The sequence below is a fragment of the Athene noctua genome, chromosome 4 (assembly GCF_965140245.1).
Source record: "Athene noctua chromosome 4, bAthNoc1.hap1.1, whole genome shotgun sequence".
Classification (NCBI taxonomy): domain Eukaryota; kingdom Metazoa; phylum Chordata; class Aves; order Strigiformes; family Strigidae; genus Athene; species Athene noctua.
Genome location: NC_134040.1, coordinates 28,848,918 through 28,862,346, shown reverse-complemented (window position 1 = coordinate 28,862,346; position 13,429 = coordinate 28,848,918). Strand labels below are relative to the sequence as shown.

Sequence of the window (13,429 nt, the reverse complement as noted above, 5' to 3'; positions counted from 1 at the left end):
ACATTATGGTATCGTTGCCATTTTAGTGTTTGAGGGCTATGTATTTTTTTTCTTCCCTTGCTCTGGGTGCTCTAGATGATGCTCTCTATTCAGCTTTTGTATTTATTAGTGGAACTAAGTATTAGAAGGTCCAGACTGAAAATCCCAGGCTAAATTTCTAGGACTGCACGTCACTGAAGCAGTTTTGTTTCCTTGTTATTTTCCAACATTTCTGTCTCTTTTGCAGATATTTAGGTTTTGTCACATGATCCTTGCTAGTTATTCATTGAAGGCTGCTGTGACTATAAGCTGAAGGCCACACTTTGAAACCTAGCACTGTTATTTTTAACAAGGTAGCTAAACCACTGATCAAGTCAGATATTCACAGAACACACAGTGCACTATGGTGGTACACAGACTGCATGGCCTGAACACTGTTAGGATACAATTTTTCCTGTCATATTATACCATTTACGATTTTGTGTAGAATGTGCTGATGCTGAATTTTAAGTATACTTTGACTTCTAAATTCCATTTCATTCTCAAGTTGCAGATTTATTTATTTATTTATTAAAATATTCAGGTATCAATGTGATCCGTATCCTAATACGGATTGCTCAATGTTATTGTACTTGTGGAGGATGCTTTGTGGTCAGGTATGTCACTGCACTTACTCTACTAGTCACTAAATTTGTATTGAAAGTTTGAAGGTTTTGTACTCTTACTTTACAGTGCCAGATAATTTACATTAAATGCACTAGAATATAAGTAATTGTGACCCAAAGATACATTATCTGAAGGTACCCTGAAATTGCAGTACTCAAAGACGCACACTCTTTGTGTGCATTATTCTGTAAATCAATGTATTTACCTCTGGTTTTAAATGATACTAAATGTTATGTCTCTGAATGAATAATAACTAGCATAAAGGAAAGATGAGGCTTAAGCAGAGACAGAAATAGATACTAGAATTAACAAGGCCCTGATCCTGCGGATACCTAGGCATGTACTTTAGTTTACATGTGTGAACCATGTCGCATTGACTTAAGAATTTAGCAAGCACAGTAGGAAAAAATCCAAAGTAAGAAGTGTGTAAAAGGAAAAGTATGAACTCCCTCCCTGTCTGTCTGTTACAGAGAGCTGTGTGTCTAAGTGAATGTAGTTCCATACAAGAAACATAAACATAATAAATCACAGTGCTATACAAATACTGCAGTGTGTAGTAATATTTCAGGACTGGGTGAACATTGCTTGATAGGTCTTGTTGTGGCTTGTGAACTGCATTTGAAGTTTTTACTTGCTTTCATATTTGAAGAAGACCATTTTGGGGAGGACCATTGTTTCTGTCAGCTTTATGATGACAGACTGAAAGGAAGAGTGTAAGGGATGCACTTCCACCCATATTTGAGAATTTATGTGGTTTCCTAAGGTTGTGTGGATTCAGTGTGCAAGCGCTGCAGATTTTCAGAGTTAAGTGTGCGCATTTTATGCAAACTGGTTCCATTCTCTTTCAAATGGCAGGAATGTTTGTTCATAAATCAGGACAGAAATACCAAGTCTTTGAACATTGCCTCTTTCTTATTGTACAGCATCTTCTTTGGAGTAAGATAGAATGATATTTTTTTCCCAACTTACTCTTTTATTTTGATTTAAGAAAGATAGATTCCAATCATTTTGGTGCCTGTCAACACTGCAGGTGATCAGTTAATTGACTGTTACTCAGATGAGTGTTTGAGATTGATGGACACAGTTTTCCTTTACAGCAGCTGAGTAAATATTCCTTCAGTAGGCTTGAGCATTGTTTTGTCTTTGTTATGAAATATATTTCAGGGTCAAACCTCATATGTCTGTTAGTATTTCTTATTTTATCAGCTCTAGGAACTTGAGTAATACTTCATGAATACAGTTTTCTGAATGTTCTCTGTTTTTTCTTTTTCTGAAAAAAACCCACCTTAAATTGATTAGCCTGGCTCTCGCAGGCAACTAGTTTGCCTACTGCTATTGCAAGGTAGCTCTAAGCTTGCCCTGTTTGATTCAGGAGAATTGTCCAAGTGCAGGCAATATTCTGCTCATACTGACTCAGCACAGCAGTTCCTGTGTCACTCCCAATTCTGTGATAATTTTGAAGAGAATGGCAAGGGATGAGGGAAAAGGCAGCTATATGACAGATAAATGTTGCAGGAGCTTTCTGAAACCAAACCAGAGTATGGGCATCTTTTAAGCCCTCACTTTAATCAGCATTCAGTACTTGTCCCATTTTCAGCTGTAGTTTAACAGTTGTCGCTTAATAGATACGAGGTCAGGAGAGGTAGTTAAGGTTCTATACAAGAAACCAGAAAAATCTATGCTATTTGCTGTAAAATATGGCCTGATTTCTCTGGCATTTAGCAATGCTATAATCTAAGACAGCAGTCTTTTTGTGCTGTGGTTTATTCTTAAATCTTATGTTAGACTAGTTCATGCTTTAGGAAGTATTGGTTTTGTATAGCACTAATAATAATAAACTATTACTTTCACTTAACTCCCTTGACTTCAGTAGAGTATGCCAGCATACTGGTTGGAAATCCAGTTTATATCATCTCAGATTCTTAACATCCATAGCCAGAGCAATAACCGAACTGCCTTGGAAGGTCTGAGATTTCAGATATTAGTGCTCTGTATTTGCATAAGGCTGATTTGTTAAAGAAATAGCTGAAGTGCTGAGCTGTGGACATGGTTGGGCTCGAAGACAGTTTGAAAAGCTTCTTCCGTTTTATCTGTGATCAGTTTCTCAGTGTGTTGTGAGGAAATCCCTTAATTTCTCATGTTCCCAGTACTTGATCTATTTAAGTGCTGATGTGATGTACTTCTTAAAGCTCTTCCTTTGGTACTTCTGTTCAGTAGGTGTTCCACGATCACCTTCTTTTCTCCAGCTCTCAACTATTTCTTGATAGTTTCATGCGCAAATTCAGCAACCTTTCTATGCCAGTTGACTGCTATTCTGTGTGTCTCCTTTTGTCCAATTTAAAATACTGCCTTGTGTTCCTCATATCTGTTTACAGGTGTTTAGTTACTCAATATGGCTATGATAGTTTTAAATTTTCCCACTTTTCACCCCTTCCACACTCTCAATTGCTATGGATAATCACTACTCTATATGTTGATGAGGTCTGAAATCTAAAATCTTTTAATGACATGATGGATCTTAGAACCAGTAGTAGGGTCTCAGTTGTAGTCTTGCAAATTCTGAACATAAAGAGGCTTGATTTTTATTTATTTGTTAATCCATCGCACGGAACCTTTTGTCCAGACTCCCATTGTTACACTAAGGTATTTTTGTAACTTTCCAGTTGAAGCTTTGCCCCATTCATTCCATCTAGAGATTTCCTACGGTGAGAATTTTCCACTGTTTCTACTGAGTCATTTCTTGCTCAGTTTCTTTCTCTGTTTCCCCTTTCACTGGACCTCACACATAAACAGTTTCCTTTCACTTTCAAGGTACTTCAAAGCCTATCCCCACTTTCAATGCACTATCCAAAGCCTAGCCCAATTTTTAGTTGTTTTCCCCAAGAGGCCACTTTCTATCTCAGATCTCACTAGGTTCTGCTCTCATCCTTTCAACTTTTCATACCACTTTCTCCCAAGCTGCCCTTTATGCTTGAAAGAAACTTTCTATAAATGTCTGCAAAGCGGCTTCATTGTTTCTCACCATGTTCTTATTTAGACTTACTTTTTTTTTTTTTTTTCTTTCTGTGGAGACTGCAAAATATCACAAACAATTAAGCTTTTGTTGTACTAAGATCACTACCTGTAATTCTGACTGGTACTGGGTTCTTTGCTTTGTGTTACTTGTGACTCTGTTGTCTTTCCAAATCTTGTCTTTTATGTTAAATTCAAACAGTAAACTCCTTGCAGAGGATGTGAATCCTGTATAAGCAGTATTGAGTGCCTCCACAGTTCATCTTTGATCTGAGATGATCTATACCAAGAATAATGTTAATATAAGTACCACATAGCGCTTCACTGACAAGGTATTAACTAGTGCTAAAGCTAACCCAAACACACTACTACTGCTTTTCCCCCCAAAACTGCACAGACTGCTTGGCTACTCTGTTGTACACTTCTGATGCCTTAATATCCTCTCCAAATACTTTCCATCTGATTCTGGTGTGCTTGTCTCCCTTGTGTCTGCAGCTGAGACAAGCTACACTTAGTTCTTTGCCTTGTACCTCTTATCTTTGTGTCAAATAGGTGATAAGTATTTTGAAGAATATTACACACCTGTTCTTTGTTATTAATTCCTAATCTGTCTGTCTAGGTGGAAATTTGTGATGCTACATTCCAGTTGTGGGAATTCTGCTGGACTAGATTTGAACTGGGTTTTGGGAAATAAGGCAGGGGATGTACTTTGATTGTTCTAATAGCTTGTAACAGCTTGTTGCAATAGAAATTGTCCTTGGCCAGGGCTCCTACCATACAGCTTTTCATTGCCTCTTAGCTGCTGTGCCCTGGAGGAAAGCTGCTGTCATTCACTGGCCCCTACAATGGCTGGTGACAAGATCTGTGCTGACACTACAAAACCTCATCCTCTCTTAAAAGCTGGGCAGCCACAGGAGCAGGATTTTTTTCTTCATAGTGCATGCTATGGGAAGTTCACTCTACGTTACAAGGCAGGGGAATCATCTGGATGTCCTTTCCTGTAGCAACACCTCCAAGCTGTTTACCAAGGAAGCAGACCCATTCCTGCGAAGAGTGTCGCCCTACTCCCTTGTCAGTAGTGGTAAGGGAGCTGACAAAATAGCTATTAAAAATGCAATGTGCTTTTGCTCATAAGCGTATGTAACTTCCCTGCTTGTTGATCTTGGCCTTCATTATTTTTATTCTGTTGTTATATGATTTTAAATTTCATCTTATACATTCTGGATGGTTATTTCAACCACCATGGAGAATGCACATCTACAGCACGTTTTGTTGGGCTATTTTGGAGTTTGTCATTCACTGGCATACAGTAAGTGCTGCATGAGATTTCACCTTTTGAGTAACAGTAGTGTCTCTAGTGTAGAGAGTTATCCCCACAAAGGGTTATGCCTTTGGGGCCAGTAGGTAAATAGAGTCTCTTTTAGGAAGTTCTTAACAGCTGTCATGCTCTTGTATCTTCAGTATACCAGATAATTGATATTTGGAGTTGCATGACTGCCTCAACAATCAGAAAGCTAAACTGATAAGAGTGCTATATTTTGTGTAGGATCATGTATCTTACAGGAGTTGCAGGGTACAAACCAAACCCAGATAAGTCTTCTTGCCATCTATGTTGGGATTTTGAAGCACTGCAGGAAAACCATGGAAATAAAAGATTGTCCTAGTTCAGCTAGGATAGGGTTAAGTTCCCCCAGCAGTGGGGAGAGACCCCCAGCCAGGTTATTGGATACCATGCTGATGTCAGGTCTGGGAACTTAACCCTATCCTAGCTGAACCAGGACAAAGACCAAACAGTAACTGTACAATTAATCTTGTTTTTAAAACAGTTGCACCATACTGAATGGTGAAGTGTTGCATTTGAGACTTCATAGTTTATTTGTAAAAGGAAACTGTAGAAAACCGTGTATCCTTGAGTAATATGCAGCTTTGCTGCTAAAGTTGTTTGTGGGACCAGTTTTGACTGCTTGAGTCTCTCTAGTTACAGGAAGGTAGATGTAGCTGCTGGATTTAGAAAGTACAGTTCATGGACCTGATAAATGACTACTGACAGCCTCAAAGCCCAACCCTTAATCCATACCAGTATTCACTTCTGGGTTTTTAATATATAAGTATTTATGTCTGAGTTTTTTTGTTCTGAGTTGTTTTCTCTAGTTCTTTCTGTAGTTTAATGTTTGGTTTTGAGTTGCAGTGTCTGAAATGTTCAAGTTTCAATTGAAAAACAAAAAAAACCCCTTTTTATGTAATTTTCAGTGTGGGAATATATATAGATTATATATTATCTACTTCCTCTCCTTATGGTCTCTTCAAATGGCCAAAATCTGAGCTGGTCAAATAAAAGCAGAGATTTTGCTGAAGTGCTTTAGTTACTTTATCTTTTTACTCTTGGCAAATTTTAATTATAGTTCCTAGTCTACAAAGCATTGAAATAAATCTTTCATTTTATTCATATTGTTGTTTGCATCTGTCACTTTGCATGTTCAAAATAGGGACTGGATAAGCACAGATGCCAAATTATGATGTGAAGAGTGATAGATTTTTTCTTTATTGTAACAATGTAGGTCTCACTCCCTCACCTTCTGTAGATATGATTTGCCATATTTCCATTTACCTTGTGCCTATGTTCTCATAGCATCCTCCAGTGTGATTATCTGTACAATTATAACAATCTGGCTGGTTAAAAGACTCTGGGAGCAGATGCTGTGCACTTCAGTGTATTTTCTGCAGCCCCCATCACTTCCACAGCTGGAGCATTATTAATGTAATATTACAGGTACATGTCAGAATCATTGTATTTGTTGGATCTTTTAGATCTCACACTAAGGTCACTGGGTTTAGATTGCTCTAGCAAGCAAACTAAAGCAGTTTACCAAAACAAGAAGTTTTACTTTTGCTTCAGTCCCAGCCATGGGGACCAAGCTCTGAAACCACTGTTGGCCCTGAAGCAGCTCAAAAATCTTTTTAAAGGGCTTTTAAAATAACCCATCAGGGAGAGCAACCACATTTTAGACATTTTTTTAAGAGTAGTTATACATCAAAGATAGATTAAGTATTTTAATAAATTACTTAATAGCTCCTTATTGATGTCCAAAGATACTTAGGTGAAGGAAAAGGTAAAGGTTATGAGTATTGGCAGCACATTGGCAAGATGAAGATAAATTGGCTAATGCTTGATGCTTTATTTGGTGCTTACCTCTTAGGAAATCATGTAAGTACCAGTTTTGTCTATTACTTTCTTTGTTGTTTAAAACTCTCTTAATCAGCATATTAAACTGGGTCTTTGATATTAAATCACATCTCTTAATGTCATAACATACAGATTGTTAGAATGCTTTCTTTAGTTTCTCCTTCTTAATTTTTTTTCTGAAAAATGCCCTGCCTCCCAGACATGGAGTTCCAGTTTAGGGAATTAGAAAGCTGGGTAGAATGAAGAAACATGAGGAAAATATCTCGAAGCTCAGATAACTCAATAAGATGAAGTCATGTCACACTTGGTAATTGAACTGAATTCAGGGTCTCCCTATGACACAGATTTCTGAATTAGCGTGTTGCACTCCAGAGAACTCCAGGTGGCCTTCAGGTGAACTTTAGAATCTGGGAGAAAAGCTGGGATGGGTTTCTGAGCAAAGATGAAATGACAGGAGTATGTTTTTATTCATTTTTCTCTGAAATTCACTGGTATGAACTGTATTTCAGGCCTGTAGTTCACTAACACATTTTTTCAGTTCTGAGTTTGTTTTTGAGACTATTCATTGCTTTTGTGTTTGGCTTCAGAAAACTAGGACACTTTTTTCCTGTTCTCAAACAAAATGTGTTGCAGTTAACAAAATCCAGCCAACAATTCAGCTACTCATTGCTTGACTTCTCCATACTTTTTACTGTGAAATATCAAATTAGTTGTGAGACTGTCAGACATAATACCCAAGAAAAATGTTTTTTTCTTCTTTGTGAGGTTTTTTCCATCCTTATTAGTATTATGTTGGAATTCATGTGATGTGGTTTGTACTGAGAAACAATCATGTAGGATGTTATCTGTCTCTCTTTCAGAGCTTTCCAATAAAAGAACCCATCCACTGGCCTATTTTCATGCCTGACTGTAATTGAACTGTGCATGACAATGAAACCAATGTTGAGGATTCTATTTATTCCCATACAGTAGATGTTCCTATTTTATTTGAATTAATTGCTTTTATTTATTAAATTATTTTCTCCCAGACTATATACCTGCTTGTCAATATTCACAGTTTATTCACTGCCTGACCCTTTAATGGTAATCTCTGATTAGGCAGTGTGTTCCCAGCCTTTGGAGTTTCTTATGATCTTTTAGAGAGGAGAGAGATGGAGGACAACTGCAGTTATATGTAAATAATTAGGCAGGTGGGCTCTTTATGCCAGCTGTGCAGAAAAGAGTTCAGTAATCTAATCAAATGCCAAATATGAGCTAATGTGTGCCATGGTTATTGAACCCTGTGAGGCTGAATATGAATAAGCATCCATTTTCCTATGGCTGTGACTAACACAGCCATGGGTTGATTCCATTTTATTCTGCATGGCTATTTTATTATTAATTTCCTTTGAAAGAGAGAGTAGTAAACCAATTTTTATGGTTACACAGTGGCACTGAATGGTGAGTTTTATGAAAGACTAATAGAAATAGTGACAAGAGTGTTAATTTTAAATTTTTGTGGCCAGCAGGGACAGGGAAGGGATCTGACCCCTGTACTCGTCACTGGTGAGGCCGCACCTCGATTCCTTTGTTCAGTTTTGGGCCCCTCACTACAAAAAGGACATTGAATGACTCAAGCGTGTCCAGAGAAGGGCAACGAAGCTGGTGCAGGGTCTGGAGCACAGGTCGTACGGGGAGCGGCTGAGGGAACTGGGGGTGTTTAGTCTGGAGAAGAGGAGGCTGAGGGGAGACCTCATCGCCCTCTACAGCTACCTGAAAGGAGGCTGCAGAGAGCTGGGAATGAGCCTCTTTAGCCTAGTAATAAGCGACAGGACAAGAGGAAATGGCCTCAAGTTGTGCCAGGGAAGGTTTAGACTGGATATTAGGGAGTATTTCTTTCCAGAATGGGTTGTTAGGTGTTGGAATGGGCTGCCCAGGGGAGATGGTGGAGTCCCCATCCCTGGAGGTGTTTAAGAGTCGGGTCAACATAGCGCTGAGGGATATGGTGTAGTTGGGAACTGTCAGTGTTAGGTTAACGGTTGGACTGGATGATTTTCAAGGTCCTCTCCAAACTAGATGATTCTGTGAAAACAGAAAACTAAATAGTTTGTTCAGATAGATTTGTTGAACTAAAAGAATATTATATAAATCTGGCTGCTATTGTGCTTGTTCATGTAGTGTCTAAATAAAGATAGGGCTTTTATTCACCTAGCTTTTGAAACAAAGTATTCCTAGAGAAGACAGTATAATGATTTTTTTACCTAATTTTCAATAAAATTTAAGGACCCATATTTCCCCTTCTGAAAAGGAAATACGAAATATTTTTCAGAAGGTGCAAATTCAAGGGAATACTGTATATAAACCCATAAAATCTGAAAATTTCAGGCGCACTTCAAAACTAAATTTTCGTAAAGAATCCAACTGTCTCGATAATCACCCTAGCAGAGTTTCCCTTTCAGGTTACTTCTCTCAAGCATCTGTACTGTCACAGCTGCATGCTGCCAGACTCTTGGGCAGATCCTATACATTTGCCTGTGCTTGGTGACTGCTTGGGTTCTATTTGGACCTATGCCACCTGGCCTCTTCTGTGAGGAAACTGATGTTCACAAAGGAGGCTAATATACATCTGAGTCTCATTTTCACATGCCTTGTACCACTACAATATCAGTACATGTAGGTGCTTGGACATCATGCTAATGTTCACTTGAGTGAAATATAGTGTATACATAGTGGGTTAAAAGTGTGATCCCATGTGGGATGAGTTGTGTGAAGAATATATGCAGCTTCAGGATGTATTATGGACCCTCAGTGACAGAGACGTCTCAGGGAGGCATAGGACAAATAGATATGCTGAAGAAGTAGGTAGTAATGTCTACCAAAGCAGATGTTAGAAACGGTATAGATGTTCCTGGGAGAAATCAGAGAGCACTGACTCTTGGTCTCTGCGGAAGAGGGAGATGAAATGCTGCTGCCACCCACCACAAGGCTGCAAATCCATGTCTTTCATGTGGGATGAGTAGTAGGATTATGCCTTTGGTTGCCATGTAATCTCCTGAGGGAGAGATATCTGGCTGCTGAGCTACAAATGCAGGACCACCCTCTGCAGGTATGTGACAAGAGGCTAGCAATTGGATGTCTTGTACATTCAGCAAGATACTTGGAAACAAATAGTTACTAATTTTATTATATTAAACTATTATGTATTAGATTCCTTTTGAAGAGTGATAAATGTATCATGAAGGATTTTAACAGAGGTTTGTGTTTGGTTTTGTTTTTCCAAAAAGTTCTTTAAACAACTCCTGTATTACATGAGTGTGATAAAAACTTGCACATTTAATACTGAAAGAAAAGAGAATACAAGCATCTGGGTCTGCTGAGGCTATTCCTTTGTTTTGTGTATTCAAAATAATCTGTGAGGTCCTCTACCTTTTTTATCTTAATTTGTTATGGTGGTTGGTCTTCTACAACAACCTGAATTTTTTTGCTCTATGTGGATTTGACTGTGATGACGCTTTGATAAATTTCCTTTTCTCAGAAATGCAGTGCTACTGTGAAGTGGCTGCTTAGAGTAGCACCTTCAGACTCAGTCTCCTCTGGTCATACATCTGGTTGTGTCTGTTGATTTCACTCACTGACTTTTCTTTTTTTCTCCTATTTGTGCTCTAAAAGTAACACTTAAATCTTTGTTCATCCTGTTCCATTTAAGCTCATTAAAACACTTCTCTGGTGCACTGCCTTGAGCTCTCATTTACTCTGCAGCAAGGCAAGTTTCCTTTCCAGCTGTAACCACTATAGATGAACACAGAAGGCTGAATTTTACGATTAATCAGGCCCTGGGTTTTCACAGCTGTCTTGAATGTTGTTTACAGAAATAAAATAATCAAGGACCTGTTTTGACCCGCACAATCTTCCCCCGATGGCAGTGCCTCTCATGGAATAAGCAGAGTTTTAGAATTATGTAATCTCTAAAGTGCATTTTTGATTAGTTCTTTTGTTCCCTCTGTCCCTCCACTGTGTCTCTCATACACTAGTTATCCATAACCTTGAGAGTCACTGAGTTACCATGGTGCAGGTGGTAATTCATCTGCCATGCATCACAGAGCAAGGGCAAGACTCCCTCTTACATGTCCATTTCCTGAACCTGTTCTCCCACCTGGAGAGGTGGGAAAATTGAGAGAGACTTAAGTAGTCCTGGAAGGACATAATTCTCAAGGATGAAGTGCCAAATTTCACAAACTTTCCTGAGAGAAGGGTAATATCAGTTGCAGAAATGAGTGAGGAATCAGCAACTCATACAGTTGATGGCTGTGATTATCTAAAATTAAAATGAACAACCCCCCCCACTCCAACCCGCAAAATCACACCAGAGTTGACTGCACTGTGCACTTTCGTTGACCAGGTAAAACTAGTAGTGACGCTTTTGGCTCAAGCAAGAGTTTGAACCACTTTCTCCTCTCTTCCTCCCGCCCACTCATCCCATAACTGAGAGGGGAACAACCAACACCAAGTGTCTGAGTCTGGTCACCAGCAATTTTCCCTTCAGAGGAGCTGTCGAGGTGCTCGTTGGAGCCCTTGTAGGGCAGCCGTGCAGGAAAGATCACATCTGCCATCAAGCAGAGAGACTATTACTCTTATGGTCAGAGTCATGGGCCTGAGCTGTGAGAAATAAAATGGCTGCTGCTTTGCTCCTTTGTCTAGAGTGCAGGAACAAATGGCTGGATTATTTGAAAAGCAATATATCATTGCATCTGTAGTGTTTATGTCCCTCAAGTTTTACTGTGTCAAGAATTACCTCATTAAAAGACTGGCTTTTCCTTTTATTTATATTTATTTATTTTACTTTTCACCTTTTCTAGCCATAAGTCTACAGAGGAATTTGCCTTTCTATCAGAAAAGTAGCTTTTTTGGTGCTTTAATAAGTGGAATTGCTTTAGGGAAATTTCCTTCCTGATTATGATTACGTACACTTTTATGTGTATGGAGGTAGATATATGAGGCAGATAGTAACATAGTTCTGCAGACTTCCCGCATATTCATGAATTTTACAGAATCTGAAATTTCTTGAAGATCCTAAGCTACATGTAAAGTTTTGGGGAAAATATAATAAGTTTATTTGGTTTGCTTTTCAAGAGATGTAGAACCTCTGTCTTAACAAACATAACCTAGCCCTGAAGTATTGCCCTTAAATTTCTGTCTAGGGCCCCCAGAGGTAGTTGCACTGTGTGAGTACCTCCAAGTTACAGCAAGCTCCCGTCAGATCTCCTCTTCCTTAACTAATCAATGTGTGTCAGGGAAGAGGAGGTAGGGACAGGAGGCTGTGGGCATCTTTCATCAGCTTGTAGTTTTTCAGTTTGGGGTTACAGGCTGCTGTGTGCTATGCAAACGGTAATACAAAAGAGAATAGAAGAATCAAAGAATCATTCAGGTTGTAAACGACCCTTGGGATCACCGAGTTCAACCATCAGCCCTACTCTAAAAAGTTCTCCCCTACACCATTTTCCCCCAACATCTCATCTAAACGACCCTTAAACACACCCAGGGATGGTGACTCCACCACCTCCCTGGGCAGCCTATTCCACTCTCTGACCACTCTTTCTGTGATTTTTTTTTTTTCCTAATATCCAGTCTGAACCTCCCCTGCTGCAGTTTAAAGCCGTTCCCTCTTGTTCTGTCACTAATCACCTGTGAGAAGAGACCAGCACCAACCTCTCTACAATGTCCTTTCAGGTAGTTGTAGAGATGAGGTCTCCCCTCAGCCTTCTCCTCCTCAAACTGAACAGTCCCAGCTCCTTCAATCGCTCCTCACAGGATTTGTTTTCCAGGCCCTTCACCAGCTTCGTTGCCCTCCTCTGCACTCGCTCCAGCACCTCGATATCTCTCTCGTATTGAGGTGCCCAAAACTGGACACAATACTCCAGGTGTGCCTCACCAGTGCAGAGTACAGGGGGACTATCACCTCCCTACTTCTGCTGGTCACACTGTTTCTAATACAAGCCAGGATGCCGTTGGCTTTCTTGGCCACCTGGGCACACTGCTGGCTCATGTTCAGCTGCTTGTCAATTAGAACCCCCAGATCCTTCTCTTCCAGACAGCTCCAGCCACTCCTCCCCAAGCCTGTAGCCATGCAGGGGGCTGTTGTGGCCCCAGGGCAGGACCTGGCACTTGGCCTTGTTGAAGCTCATCCCGTTAACGTTGGCCCACCGATCCAATCTATCCAAGTCTCTCTGTAGAGCTTCTCTATCTTCATGTAGATTGACACTCCCGCTTAACTTGGTGTCATCTGCGAATTTACTGATAATGCACTTTATGTCCTTATCAAGATCATCAGTAAAGATGTTGAACAGAAATGGTCCCAACACCGAGCCCTGTGGAACACCACTTGTGACCGGCCACCAGCTGGATTCATCTCCATTGACCACCACTCTCTGGGACCATCCATCCAGCCAGTGCTTGACCCAGCAGACTGTTCACTCATCCAGGCCATGGGCAGCCAGTTTTCTAGGAGAATCCTACGGGGAACTGTGTCGAATGCTTTTCATAAATTCATGTAGACAATATCCACAGCTTTTCCCTCATCCAATAGAAGTGGCCTCAGATTTATATATTAAT

The 13,429-nt window shown here is 39.8% G+C and overlaps 1 protein-coding gene across 2 annotated transcripts in view; it reads left to right on the top strand.

Annotated features, from left to right (window-relative positions):
* Positions 1–13,429, top strand: part of GABRG1 (gamma-aminobutyric acid type A receptor subunit gamma1) — a 60,131-nt gene that overhangs the window by 30,756 nt on the left and 15,946 nt on the right. The window lies entirely within an intron of this gene.